This window comes from Passer montanus, unplaced genomic scaffold, assembly GCF_014805655.1.
Source record: "Passer montanus isolate IOZ18808 unplaced genomic scaffold, ASM1480565v1 scaffold41, whole genome shotgun sequence".
In the NCBI taxonomy this organism is placed as follows: domain Eukaryota; kingdom Metazoa; phylum Chordata; class Aves; order Passeriformes; family Passeridae; genus Passer; species Passer montanus.
The window spans coordinates 2,315,601-2,327,528 of NW_024368930.1; the positions used below are offsets into that span (position 1 = coordinate 2,315,601).

The following is an 11,928-nucleotide window of genomic DNA, read 5'->3' on the forward strand; positions in this document are numbered from 1 at the left end:
GGGCAGGATTTTGGGAGAAGATGGCACAAGGATCTGATCTGGCTGCTGTGGGCTTGGCACCCAGGGAAGTTTTTGGCACTGGGGGAGAGTTTCAGACCATGAATTTGGGTGGCACTTGCTCTGCTCTTGCCACGTCCCTTGTGTTGCCCCCTGGGCTTGGTACAGGCTGCAGAATTGGTGTTTCAGTTCTTCCCTCGGTGTTTGAGGTGTGGGCAAACAGAGGTGGCACCATCCTGGTTTCAAACAATGGCTGAAGCACTGAGGTTGGCACTGCTGGGTGAGTTAATGCCATCCCCTGCTGCTCCTCCCTCACAGGTGCCACCACAGCTTCTCACAGGGGGGTTGGTGATGTTGGCTTCGACATCAGCTGAAGAATTCTTGGTAGGAAAGGAGCTCAGGGCAGGCAGGGACTCCAGAGTTTGTGTCCCTAGCAGGGCTGGGGAGCTGCAGCTTTTGGAGGTGAAAGGTGATGAGCAGGAAGGACAGGGCAGTCCTGACTCCAGGATGGGACAGGGCATCCTTGCAGCTCTGTCTTCCTTGCTCTGGATGCTCCCCTTGGGAACACACTGGGACAGCTGCTGCCCTTCAAACACCCCAGCAATGGAATCCTGTGCTGTTCCACTCCAGCAGGACCAAACCAGCCCTGCCACCCACACCCAGAGGGGCAGGACACCCCTCTGAGCCCCCTGCACCCACCAAGAGCTCATTTTGTGTCTGTCAGGCTGTGCTGTGCACCCCAACACGAGGACATCAGGTGGCACCACGCCACCTGCCACCTCCCAAGGGAGGATATCCATCAGCCAGGAGCAGTCTGGTGTGAAAATGTGAAAATCCACCTCTTTGAGCAGAGGCTCTCCTCAACAGCTGGATTCCCAGTGCCACATGAGTGAGCTTTTCCTGGCAGGGTGGAAGGAAACACTCTGCTTCCACTCATTCCTCAGCTGTGGAGAATTCTGAGTGCTCGGCAGGGCTGGGGTCTTGTGTTTGTGGGGTTTCCAGATGAAGGAAGGAAATTATGAACCTGACTCCACGTTCTCAGAAGGCTAATTTATTATTTTATGATCTATATTATATTAAATAAACTATACTAAATTATACTAAAGAATACAGCAAGGATACTCACAGAAGGCTAAAAAGATAATAATGAAAACTTGTGACTCTCTTCAGAACCCAAACACAGCTTGGCACTGATTGGCCAAAGAGTGAAAACAATTCACACCAGAATCCAATGAAACAATCACCTGTGGGTAAACAATCTCCAAACACATTCCCAAGCAGCAAAACACAGGAGAAGCAAATTAGATAATATTGTTTTCCTTTTTCTCTGAGGCTTCTCAGCTTCCCAGGAGAGAAATCCTGGGCAAAGGGATTTTTCCAGAAAATATGACTGCCACACTGGTGGCATGTCACCATCACAGGGATTCTCCCTGTTTCCCAGTCAGAAAATGGCTCATATGAAAACAACCCAGCGATGGCATGAACAAAAGGAATGATCAAAACTCTCTAATTTTGTCTGAGAGCTCTGGAGCCCTCTGGGAAGCATCACAAAACCCCCAGCACAGAACAGCCACGGACAGCACAGGCACGGAGCAGGGTTGAGCAAGAGCCTTGACCAGAGCAACCATTACTGATTTCAAAACATCCCAGGGCTGCGTGGCCACAACAATCCAGGGCAAAACTGGAGCAGTCCGAGCGGAGCAGAGCAGGGCAGGCTTGCTGCTCACACGCTGCCGGAGATGCCTTCATGCAGATATGCAGCAGCTGCAGGGCTTCGTGCAGGGACTTGCCCTTGTGTTGAGCTGGAGTGTGGGCACGGGCTCCCAGAGGGGAAGGAATGCTGGCTGCAAGGAGCAGGGAGCTTCTGCATCTGCAGTGAGAATTCCTGCTGGATTGGAGCTCCTGAGGGAGAGCTGCCCAGCTCTGGTGCAGCAGCTTGGGCTGGGGATTGGCTGGAGCTGGCTATTTCTTTCTATCTTCAGAAATGGAAAATGAGGTGGTTTGTGAGCTCCTGGTGCTGCTGGGTGAGAGCTGTCCTGAGGATGAGGATGCTGTGTTTTGCCAGAGCACAAATTAAGCTGTTGCTTTAACACTTGGCCTTTTTTGAAATCTCCACTTTCCAGCCAGCCACAGCAGCTCAGAGCTTCATGGGCCTTTTCCAAACAGCCTGTGCATCATAGCAGAGAAAAATAAACTCATATTCACTGTGTGCTGATCCCTCACATGCACTGGGAAGAGGCTGAGGAGTCACCAAAGTGGAGCGTGCTGAGAGCTGGCCTCTGTTAGCAGCTGGTCAGAAACAGCAAACCCAGCAAATCCCTGCCCTTGGAGGGCACAGACACTGCCCAGAGTGGCCATTTTTTACACCAAAATGTTGGATTTTGATGGTGCAGCAAAACTGCCAAGAAGGAGATTACGCCACACAAGACACCCAAAGTGTGACAGTTTTTTAATGTGATCTTTTCACATGATCTCTTTGCCTTGATCTTCTAAAGCAGAAATCAGCTGCCTGAGGAACCTGGGCTGCCTCAGAGGTTGAGATCCATCCACAGTGCTGGGTAAAATTCATGGCAGCATTTGCAACTGTATTTGCTGATTTTATCTGTTCTCCTTTTCAGGTTATCCTGTATTTAATGAGGGGGGAGGTTTTTTCTGAGATAAAATTTCAGATTTATCTGAAGCAAAGAAGCAAGTGCTTGTGAAATGGGTTCATTCCTCCTCATCAGAGCGGGGTTCAAGACTTAGAGATTATTGAAAGTGTTTTCACTCATTCAGCTTGGAGCATTCCCATAGGATTTTTAACCTCTGAGCATGTTTCCTTTCATCAGCAGGGATTGCAGAAGTCTGCAATGACTTTTTTTCCTTTGGTGCAAAAGTGAAATCTGAATTTATAGCATGATTGCACTGAGATTTCAGAACTGTGCTGCAAAAATCGAAGTTGCTGTGATCTTACCTGCCTGGAGATTACAGGCAAATGACACTTGCTAAACACCCCATACCTTAGATGATATATTGAGCTCCAGAGTATTTTTATTAAGCTGCTCTGAAATTATTCCCAAAGGATGCAAACCTCAGCTTAGCTAAAACTGCTACCCACAGTCTTTAAAGAACATTCTGAAACCTTTTTGCTAAACAATCTGCTCAGCTGTTACCAGGTTTTACCCAATATTCAAATGACACTTCTTCCTTTTCAACCCTTGCCAAGCTGAGGTTATTAAGAAAGAGATACAAATTAAAAGGATTAAAAATGCAACTCTAATTAAACACATATGAGCAGTTAAAAGTCAGCTCTGCCTTGGTTATCTGTGCACACAGAAATATCACACACAGCTTGAAGCAGCCAAAGTCTCCATTGGGAGCTTGCTGAAGGCACCACCAGTGGAACAACACACTGTGCTCCTCTGCAGCTTCTGCTGGGTAGGTCTTGAAGTATTTTTTAGAATGAGGGGAGCCATTGCTCTCCCCACTTGCAAAGAAGAAGGAGCTGAGGGTGAGAGGAAGGAGAGGAGAGGAGAATTCTCCCCTTGCATCTCCACAAATTTGAACTATGTGACCTCATCTCTTGTATTTGTTGGAGGAAATGATGAATCTGACCCCATGTCCTCAGAAGGATAATTTATTATTTTGTGATCTGTGTAATATTAAAGAATGCTGTACTAAAGAATACAGAAAGGATACAGACAGAAGACTAAAAGGCACTAAAGAAAACTCGTGACTCCTTCCAGGCTCCCGACACAGCCTGGCACTGATTGGTCATTAAGTCAAAATAATTCACATGAAACCAATGAAACAATCACCTGTGGGTAAACAATCTCCAAATGCATTCCAAAACAACAAAACACAGGAGAAGCAAATTAGATAATACTGATTTCCTTTTTCTCTGAGGTTTCTCAGCTTCCCAGGAGAAGAATCCTGGGCAAGGGGATTTTTCAGGAAATGTGACAGTGACACTCATCCATGCAGCAGAGCTCTGTTTGTCCCCAAAAGCTGTAGGGGTGGCACGGGGTGGGGGTGGCTGGCCTTTCCCAGCAGACCTGGGGTTTCTTTTCAGAAGAATGTGCAACAAAAACATATCAAGCCACGCTGAATCTCTATGACGAAAGTGAGTTGGTATCTCTTAAATAAGTATCCAAACAAGCCCTTGAAGACACATAATCACCAAACAGCCTCTGTGATCACAGCTCGGTGTTTTAAAGGATTAGGGGGGGATTAGGACGTTTGTAAATTCCTCACCAACCTTTTGTACAGGCAGGATGGAATATTTTTTAAAGAATTCACAGACTGTCTGTTAAAAGCCTTTATTCCCCTGATTTGTGCTGGGTGTGGACTGCTTTGGGATTTTTTAAAAGGTAGCATAACATCATCAATCTAGGCTGCATATAAATCCTGCTTTGTATGATTCCTAATAGGTTTCTGCTCCTCATGAAGAATGGGAAAACCTCCTTGCACTGGAGAATAACAGGTCCTTTCATTCTGCCACTGGTGCTGCTGGTTTAACACCCCACCCAAGGAAGGATATCACCTGCGGGAAAAAGTGAGCAGGGTTTGATCCCCAAAAAGTGTTCCAGAAAAGCCTCTGGTGCTCTGGTTCTTGTGGGCCCATCATGATTGGCTTGAACATTCACAGGAAATAATCAGGGCTCACCAGACAGGATAACAGGACTTTCCTGCTTTTTTGGGAATGGGAGAAGCTGGACAGGGAGGGAGAGGAACACCCTGCATCCAGGTGAGGTGAGCTGACATCATCTGGATGCAGTGAGGAATAGACAGGGGTGTTCAGAGCATCCCTTGGGCCAAGGCAATAGGAAATACTACATTTTAAAAAATCTGATTGCTTGAATGGTTCATTTTTCCATATTCCTTTTGGCTGCTGAGGGTGGAATTCCTGTGCTGCCCAGCTCTGCCAGCTCCCAGCAAGGTGCAGCAATCCTTGCCTGTCTGCAGGTATCCTAAGGACAAGGCAACCTGAACAGCCTGCAAACTGTGAGCTTTTAGCTAATTTTTGTTCTCCAAAAAAAAAAAAAAAGTCTGAATGTTCAAAGTTCTGCAACTGACATTTCCTCTGTAATTTTATCACTTCTTCTTTAGCCAAAAGCTAATCTTGACCATGAAATCTGCTTCTTGTGTATGATCTCCTGCCTGTCTGGAGACAGAGCTGTGATCCTGGAGGCCTTCAGGGACTGGAGAACATTTCTGGACACCTCCTTAGGTGAGCAAAATCTGCCTTTGACAGTTCTGCACCTTCCCATCTGCATTTTCTGATTTTTTTTACAGTTTTTACTAAGGTACAGCTATAAGGAATTGTAAAGAAAGATCAGATAGATAGATAGATAGATAGATAGATAGATAGATAGATAGATAGATAGATAGATAATCCCTGGAAGTGTCCAAGGCCAGCTTGGATCAGCCTGGTGTGGTGGAAGGTGTCCCTGCCCATGGCAGGGATGGAATGAGATCAGCTTTAAGGTCCCTTCCAACCAAACCTTCTGTGGTTCCATGATTTAGAGGGGTGAGGGAGGCTCCCCTCAGTCCCCTCCATGTCAGCCTTCTGACCCTTTGCTGTTGTCTGAGCTGGGGAGCCGGGTGAAAATTGGGTTTTTGGTAAAATTCCAAGCACCAGCATCCTCCCTGCCAGGAAAAGAGAGGAATCCCATCCCATGTCTGTTTGACAGGTCCTGTGCTCCCTTCTGGCTCTCCTTTGCATGTATTTAGAGCAGGGCTCATTTGCCAGGTCCTGAGTGGGGAATCAGGGCACAGGGATGTGATTTTTGTCACTGCCCGTCCCTCAGAGGTGGCCCCGGGGCCAGGCTGAAGAGGTCCAGGAGCTCTGCATGTCTCTAACCCCCTGCAGAAACAGAACCACAGGGCTGTCAGGGTCAGCCCTGAGCCAAGGCAGTAATTCCCAGCAGTTTAATGAACCTGTGAGCCGCTGAAATGCGGTCACCTGCCGGGGAGAGCAGAGCCAGCCCCGCTGTGAAATGGGAGAAATGTCCCGGTCTGAAAGCAGAGTAGGTGTAAACCTTCCCCTTAGAAGTGGGGAGGGATCAGTACACACAGGCCCGGCAGCAGCAGCCCATTATTGCTAATTGCAGCTTCACCTTTTAGCTAGATATTAAAAAATGAGCTAATCCTTGAATATTTAATGTCCTGTTTCTTCATGAGCACGGGGATTAATTGGGAAATGGGAGTAACTGGGAGAGAGGGGCAGGAAGCTGGGGTGCCTGCCCTCCCTCCCTGCTGGCCAGGGCAGTGGAGGAACACCTTAAAAATTAGGGTTTTTCTCTGTTTGGTCTGCTTCTCTCCTCCTTTAGTAATTCCTGGGTGACTGATAGCGACCTTCCAGGTCAGGAGTCTCCAGTTAACAGCCGGGAAATGTCCTTCCCATTGGTCATTACTGCCTAATTAGCAACTTGCAATACTTTACAAGGATGACAATGACACCAGGTGTCTTTTGCAGGGCTGGGGGCTGCAGAGCACTTGGCAGCATTTTCCTGGGACACTGGGCAGGGAAATGCAGAGCTGAGGACATGGCCAGGCCCGGGAGAGGTGCCTCCAATCCCAGGAGGAAATTTGTATTTTCCCAAATACAGAGCCTAGGAATGGGCTCAATCTCTACCTGCCAGGGAGAGTGGTGGGAGAGCAAAGTGAATTTTAATGTCCAGGGTGCTGACCTGGAAAAGCAAAGCCGAAACTGCCAAGGAGGCTTTGGAGGCTCAGCTCCCTGCTGGGCACCTGGTCCCCATGGGAGTCCCCTGGAGCCACGTCAACTCTCTGATCCAGCAGAACATGCACACAGCAGAGGCAATGCACGGAGTGACCCAGGGTCCTGCTGCTGAGATTGCTCAAAAAAAAAAAAAAGGAAAATAAGTCCCCCACTCCCTTTTTGGCCCTGCTGGTGCTCCAGAAAAGGGCAGCCTGAGGCCACGTGCAGTGCCAGTGAGTGCAGGCACTGCTGCCCCATCCAGCACCCCGGGAGAGCAGGGACACGTGGGTTCATCCCTGCTGAGGTGTGACATGCTGTGACATGCTGTGACACGCTGTGACACGCTGCGCACACCCCCACCACCACCCCAGCCAGCTGGCCCCTCAAAAACCATCACAACACTGAACCAGGCTGCTTCAACGTGGGCATGGGATTGCTCATCTGGCCCCTGGATGCCTCCAGACAGGATTTGGCACCTCCTGGCAGCTCAGGGAGTTACTGTGGGGCAGCCAAATCCATGTCACCAATTAAAGTGAGCTTCTTCTGCAGGCCCTGGGTGCTTGGTGGGGCACAGGGCAGTCTGTCCCAGGGCCTGTGGAATGAATGAATGCAGAGTGCCCAGCTGCTCCTGGGGAGGCTGTCCTGCAGGGCCTGAGAGCTCCTTTCCTGTCAGCATCCCTGCAGGGAAGGATCACGAGGTGTGGAAATGCTCTCCTGGGTTAAATCACCAAATGAAAGGTGTCGAGCCAAACAGGAGTACACCTGAAATAGTATTTACTGCTATAAATGGTGCAGAAAATGAATGTGGGTGGAATTTTGCTGAGCCATTTGAAATGCACTTTGCAGGCTGCAGTTGTTCACTGGAGATCCCTGGGCTGCAGCCAACGTCTCTGTTTGCTTTGGAGAAGCAGAGTCCTTTTATTTGTGCTAATAGTCCACCTGTGATAAGAGAGGAAAATAATAGATAAAACCAGCCTGTCACTGCAGCATTGCTGAGGGTGGAAGAACATGGCAAAGAAACTGGAGGTTCTCTGTTGAGAATGAATTTTTAGAGGGTCACAGGTGATGATCAGTGAGGAGCACAGCTCCTGCTCCGCTCATCACCAGGTACCCAAACCCTGGCTAGTCCTGGGCCGTGTTTGCTTTTTCTCAGACCAGTTTCCCAGGTAATGCTTTTCCGAGACAGGTCTGAAATTAAGATTTCCATATTTATGTGCCCATTAACATAGATACATGAAAAAACTTAACGAGCTTATGTAACAAATTGCTGTGTGACATTGTAAACGAGTGGGGAGAGGATCTGTACTTAGGGAGATAAGGATGGCATTTGCAATGGCACCAGCTGGGGAAAATTACAAGGAGCAGCAATTGCATGGTGCAGGGAGAGACTGTCCTGAGACTGCAGCCTCCAGGGGCTGTCCCAGCCAGGCTGAGCTTGGGGAGCCTGCCCAGAGCCTCCTGCTCAGCTCCCAGGGTTTTCCATGTCCCAGGGATGGGATGAGGCCGTGCTGGGGGTCAGCATCCCCTCGGTGCTGTCACAGCCCCCCCGTGCTGGGCAAGGTGCCCTGGGCAGGTCTGCAGGGAGCAGGGCTGTCCCCTGGAGCTGGCTGGATGTGTCAGGGGTTGGGAGGCCTCCAGCCACTGCTCTGTGCCTGCTCCAGAGGGAATTGGTGTCCCAGGCATGCCGAGGGCTCCTGGGTCACCTCTGGGCAGCTTGGGGCAGGGGCAGGGTGAGCTGGAGGTTTGTAGCTTGTAGATATGCTTCAGATGTGCCTGCTTCCTGCTTCCCCACTCCAAACAGGGAAACACCTCAGCCCAAAACAGGAGGACAGGGTGCTGCCTGCGTGTGTGGGTAGTGCAGGGCTGCTGAGGACAAGCAGAGCGTGGCAGATTTTCAGTCTGGGGCTGCTGGAGATGGAAATTCTCCTCCCCTGCTTGGGTGCAAAAGGATCCTCAGCACAGACCATGGGCACAGCACGGTCTCCTGAGATCCTGAGGGAGGTTTTTAGGGAGGGAGGGCTCAGGATTTAAAAAGGAGAGTGCTCAAACTCTTCCCCTCTCAGTTAGTGCAGTTTTATACAGACAGTCAACAGCGTGGGGCTCTTCCACTCATCATCCCAGGAAGCCACCACTGGGCACAAGCTGTGGCAGCAGAAGTGAGCTCATCCCTCCCTCCATGCACTGGGAAACCTCCCTGTGACCATCCACACCCCTCTGTCATTAATCAGGGCCAGCTTGGGGCTCCAGAAGGGTCAGAGAGGTTTGGCCACGGGCACATGGTGCCCTGGGCATGGACAAGAGCCTGGGCACTGCTGGGGCTCTGGAGGAGCCTCACACGTGGCCCGATTTCCCTGGCCACCGTGGTGGCTTTTTTGGTGTCTGGGACAGAGCAGAGGATCCCTGTTCCCACCAGGGACCAATTTGGGAACAGGGAATAACCTCAGCTCCCTGTCCCCAGCGGGGAGCACCACGGGGATTTGGGAACAGGGAATAACTTCAGCTCCCTGCCCCCACCAGGGAGCACCACGGGGATTTGGGAGCATGGAGCACTGTAGGGATTTGGGAGCAGGAGCACTGCAGGGATTTGGAGCACCGCAGGGATTTGGGAGCAGGAGCACAGCAAGGATTTGGGAGCAGGGAACACCGCGGGGATTTGGGAGCAGGGAGCACTGCAGGGATTTGGGAACAGGAGCACAGCAAGGATTCGGGAGCAGGGAACACCGCAGGGATTTGGGAGCATGAAGCACTGCAGGGATTCAGAAGCAGGGAACACCGCGGGGATTTGGGAGCAGGAGCATCGCAGGGATTCGGGAGCATGGAGCACTGCAGGGATTTGGGATTCGGGATTTGGGGGCACCGCGGGGATCCGGGAGCAGGGAGCACCGCGGGGATTTGGGAGCAGGAACACCGCGAGGATTTGGGAGCATGGAGCACTGCAGGGATTTGGGATTCGGGATTCGGGGGCACCGCGGGGATCCGGGAGCAGGAGCAGCCCTGGCACACGCTCGGTGCCGTGTGAGCAGCCCCAGGCGCAGCAGGTTCCCGGCGCGGGGAAAGCAGCGCGGATGCCCTGGCAGAGCAGCGCTGCCCCCGCTGCCACCAGAGCGCTGTAGCGGGGTGTTCTGTCTGCAGGAGCAGCGCTCCATCCTCTGCGGGCGCCGCTCCCTCGGGCTGCAGGGAAAGCATCCATCCCGGGGGGCTCGGCTCCCTGGGCAGCCCCCTGCGACCCTCGGGGCTCCTGGGCTGCTCTGGGCTCCCCCAGCATTTGCATGGGCGCAGCCTGACCTGCTTCCAGCCGTGTCTGCCGCTGGATTTGCATCTGTAGAGCTGAGCTGGTTTTGTTTCGCTGCTGTGATTGTTTTCAATTCTAATGCACGAGGAAGTGGTGACCTCGTTCCTCGCTCGGCATCGGGGCTGGCTCCCAAAGGCACCATCCATCCTGCACCCGGGCACTGTAAAAACCACCTTCCCTGCCCCCCAAATTCCCTCTCATTCCAAAGCAGAGCCCCCGTGCCCCCCCAGCTCTTCTCACATCCCCCAAGGCTTCCTTCCCTCAGCTGCTGTCCGAGGCTCCCAGCGTTGTCAATCCCAGCTCACCCAACAACCCAAATCTGGATCGGGGGGCACCCAGGGCTGCCTTCCTGCTGAGCCAGCCAGAGCGCGGGGCTGGGGTCAGCTTGGAATTGGAGTTGGGGACAGGATGACAGACCAGGTCAGGCTGCAATGGTGTGGGCAAAAGACATCTTACACAGCAGAAAACTGCTGCAAGTTAATGCCAGCTGCATTTTCAATAATTTGCATTGGTACAGTGAATTTAAACTGACTTAGTGCTTTCCAGCGTTGGATTTTTGTAGGAGGAGGAGGAAGAGATTTAAAGCTGCCTTACTGTGTTGCCTGGTGGTGTCTGGACTGTGGCTCCTAAATCCCAGGGAACCCAGAAATGCAGATGCCTGAAATGCTGCCTGAATCCCCATTTGAACTGAAGCACCCTGAGTCATCTTGCCTCTGTTTTGTGGGTTTTTAATGGAAGAAAAATCACCTGGACATCCCAAATCTGTATCCCTCTGCAACCCCACCTGCATGAAATCACCTGAAAGGGGCTTCAAACCAGGATGAATTCTTTCACCTCAGAGTGTCTCCTCTGTGCCTCTGCAGCACTAGTGCCACAGGAATTTTCACAGATAATTTTACATGGAAAAATAAATCTGTTTAAAAAACCACTTGGCCCCTGCATGTGTTCGCTAGAGTAACCAAAACCAAGTCCTTGAGAGAGCTTTCCCCCCATTCGTGATGCAGTTCAGATTTTGTCCAGCTGAGTCTGATGGAGAGCTCCAGGAAAAAATGGCTATTTAGAGGGATTAGGAGTTTTCAAGAAACTGGACCATGGAAGTAAGAAAGTAACTGAATATTTACTTAAATTGCCTACACGGAAAATCCTCAGCTTCAACTCACATGACCCAGTGTCCTGACATCAAGGTTAGTTTACTTATTTCATCACGCCTGAGGAGTGAAAGGTAACTAGAAATAAGGGAACTGACTGCTGCTTTGGGATTCCTTCCCTCCTGCCCAGGGACTGTCTGCATCTCTGCTTTATACTGTGCCCAAAATCACCTTGGAAGGCGTTTAGATGATTTTCCTCTCATGGCTGTGTGTGTATCTATGGATGTACATGGAGAATGAGTGTTTTAAAAAAGACATTTTACACACTTGATTGATACCCTGACTGCAGGGTTTGAGGGCTGCATGACCCCTCAAAACCAGGGGTGGAAAGGACCCTTTGTAGCTGGTGCCCATCTCTGTCCACAGAGGAACCTTCCCCAGCCATCAGCATTGTGCCCCAGCAGTTGTTTGCATGGAACATCATCACCAGCCTTTATTTTTTACAATATGAATTGTGTCTATTGAGCCAAGAGCCTGTTTATGTTTTTACTTACAGGAAATAGCCTAAGTAAATATATGAATCCTGAATTCACTTTTATCATCGTGGTCTTTTGGCTGTTTGGGGGTTTTGATCTTTTATTTTGAGCCTGTTCCCTGCAAGGGGGAGCTGGATTTGGTTACACACAGCCCAGCAATGACAGCCTTTGCAGCAATACTGGCTAACAGCTCCTGATGGACATAAAAAGGAGGGAATTTTAAAAAGTCAGAGCATCTCTCCAGAATGGAAGGATCATTCCACTGCAGGCAGAATGTCAGAGCCCTGAGGAGGCACCTCGGGGTCACTGGGC

General features: G+C 50.6%; 1 long non-coding RNA gene across 1 annotated transcript; it reads left to right on the top strand.

Annotated features, from left to right (window-relative positions):
• The first annotated feature begins 1,299 nt into the window (after positions 1 to 1,299).
• LOC120507133 lies at positions 1,300 to 11,560 on the top strand. The gene is made up of 3 exons (XR_005628688.1): positions 1,300 to 2,555; positions 4,407 to 5,206; positions 10,539 to 11,560. It is a non-coding gene; the product is annotated as an uncharacterized LOC120507133 (long non-coding RNA).
• Positions 11,561 to 11,928: the final 368 nt, after the last annotated feature.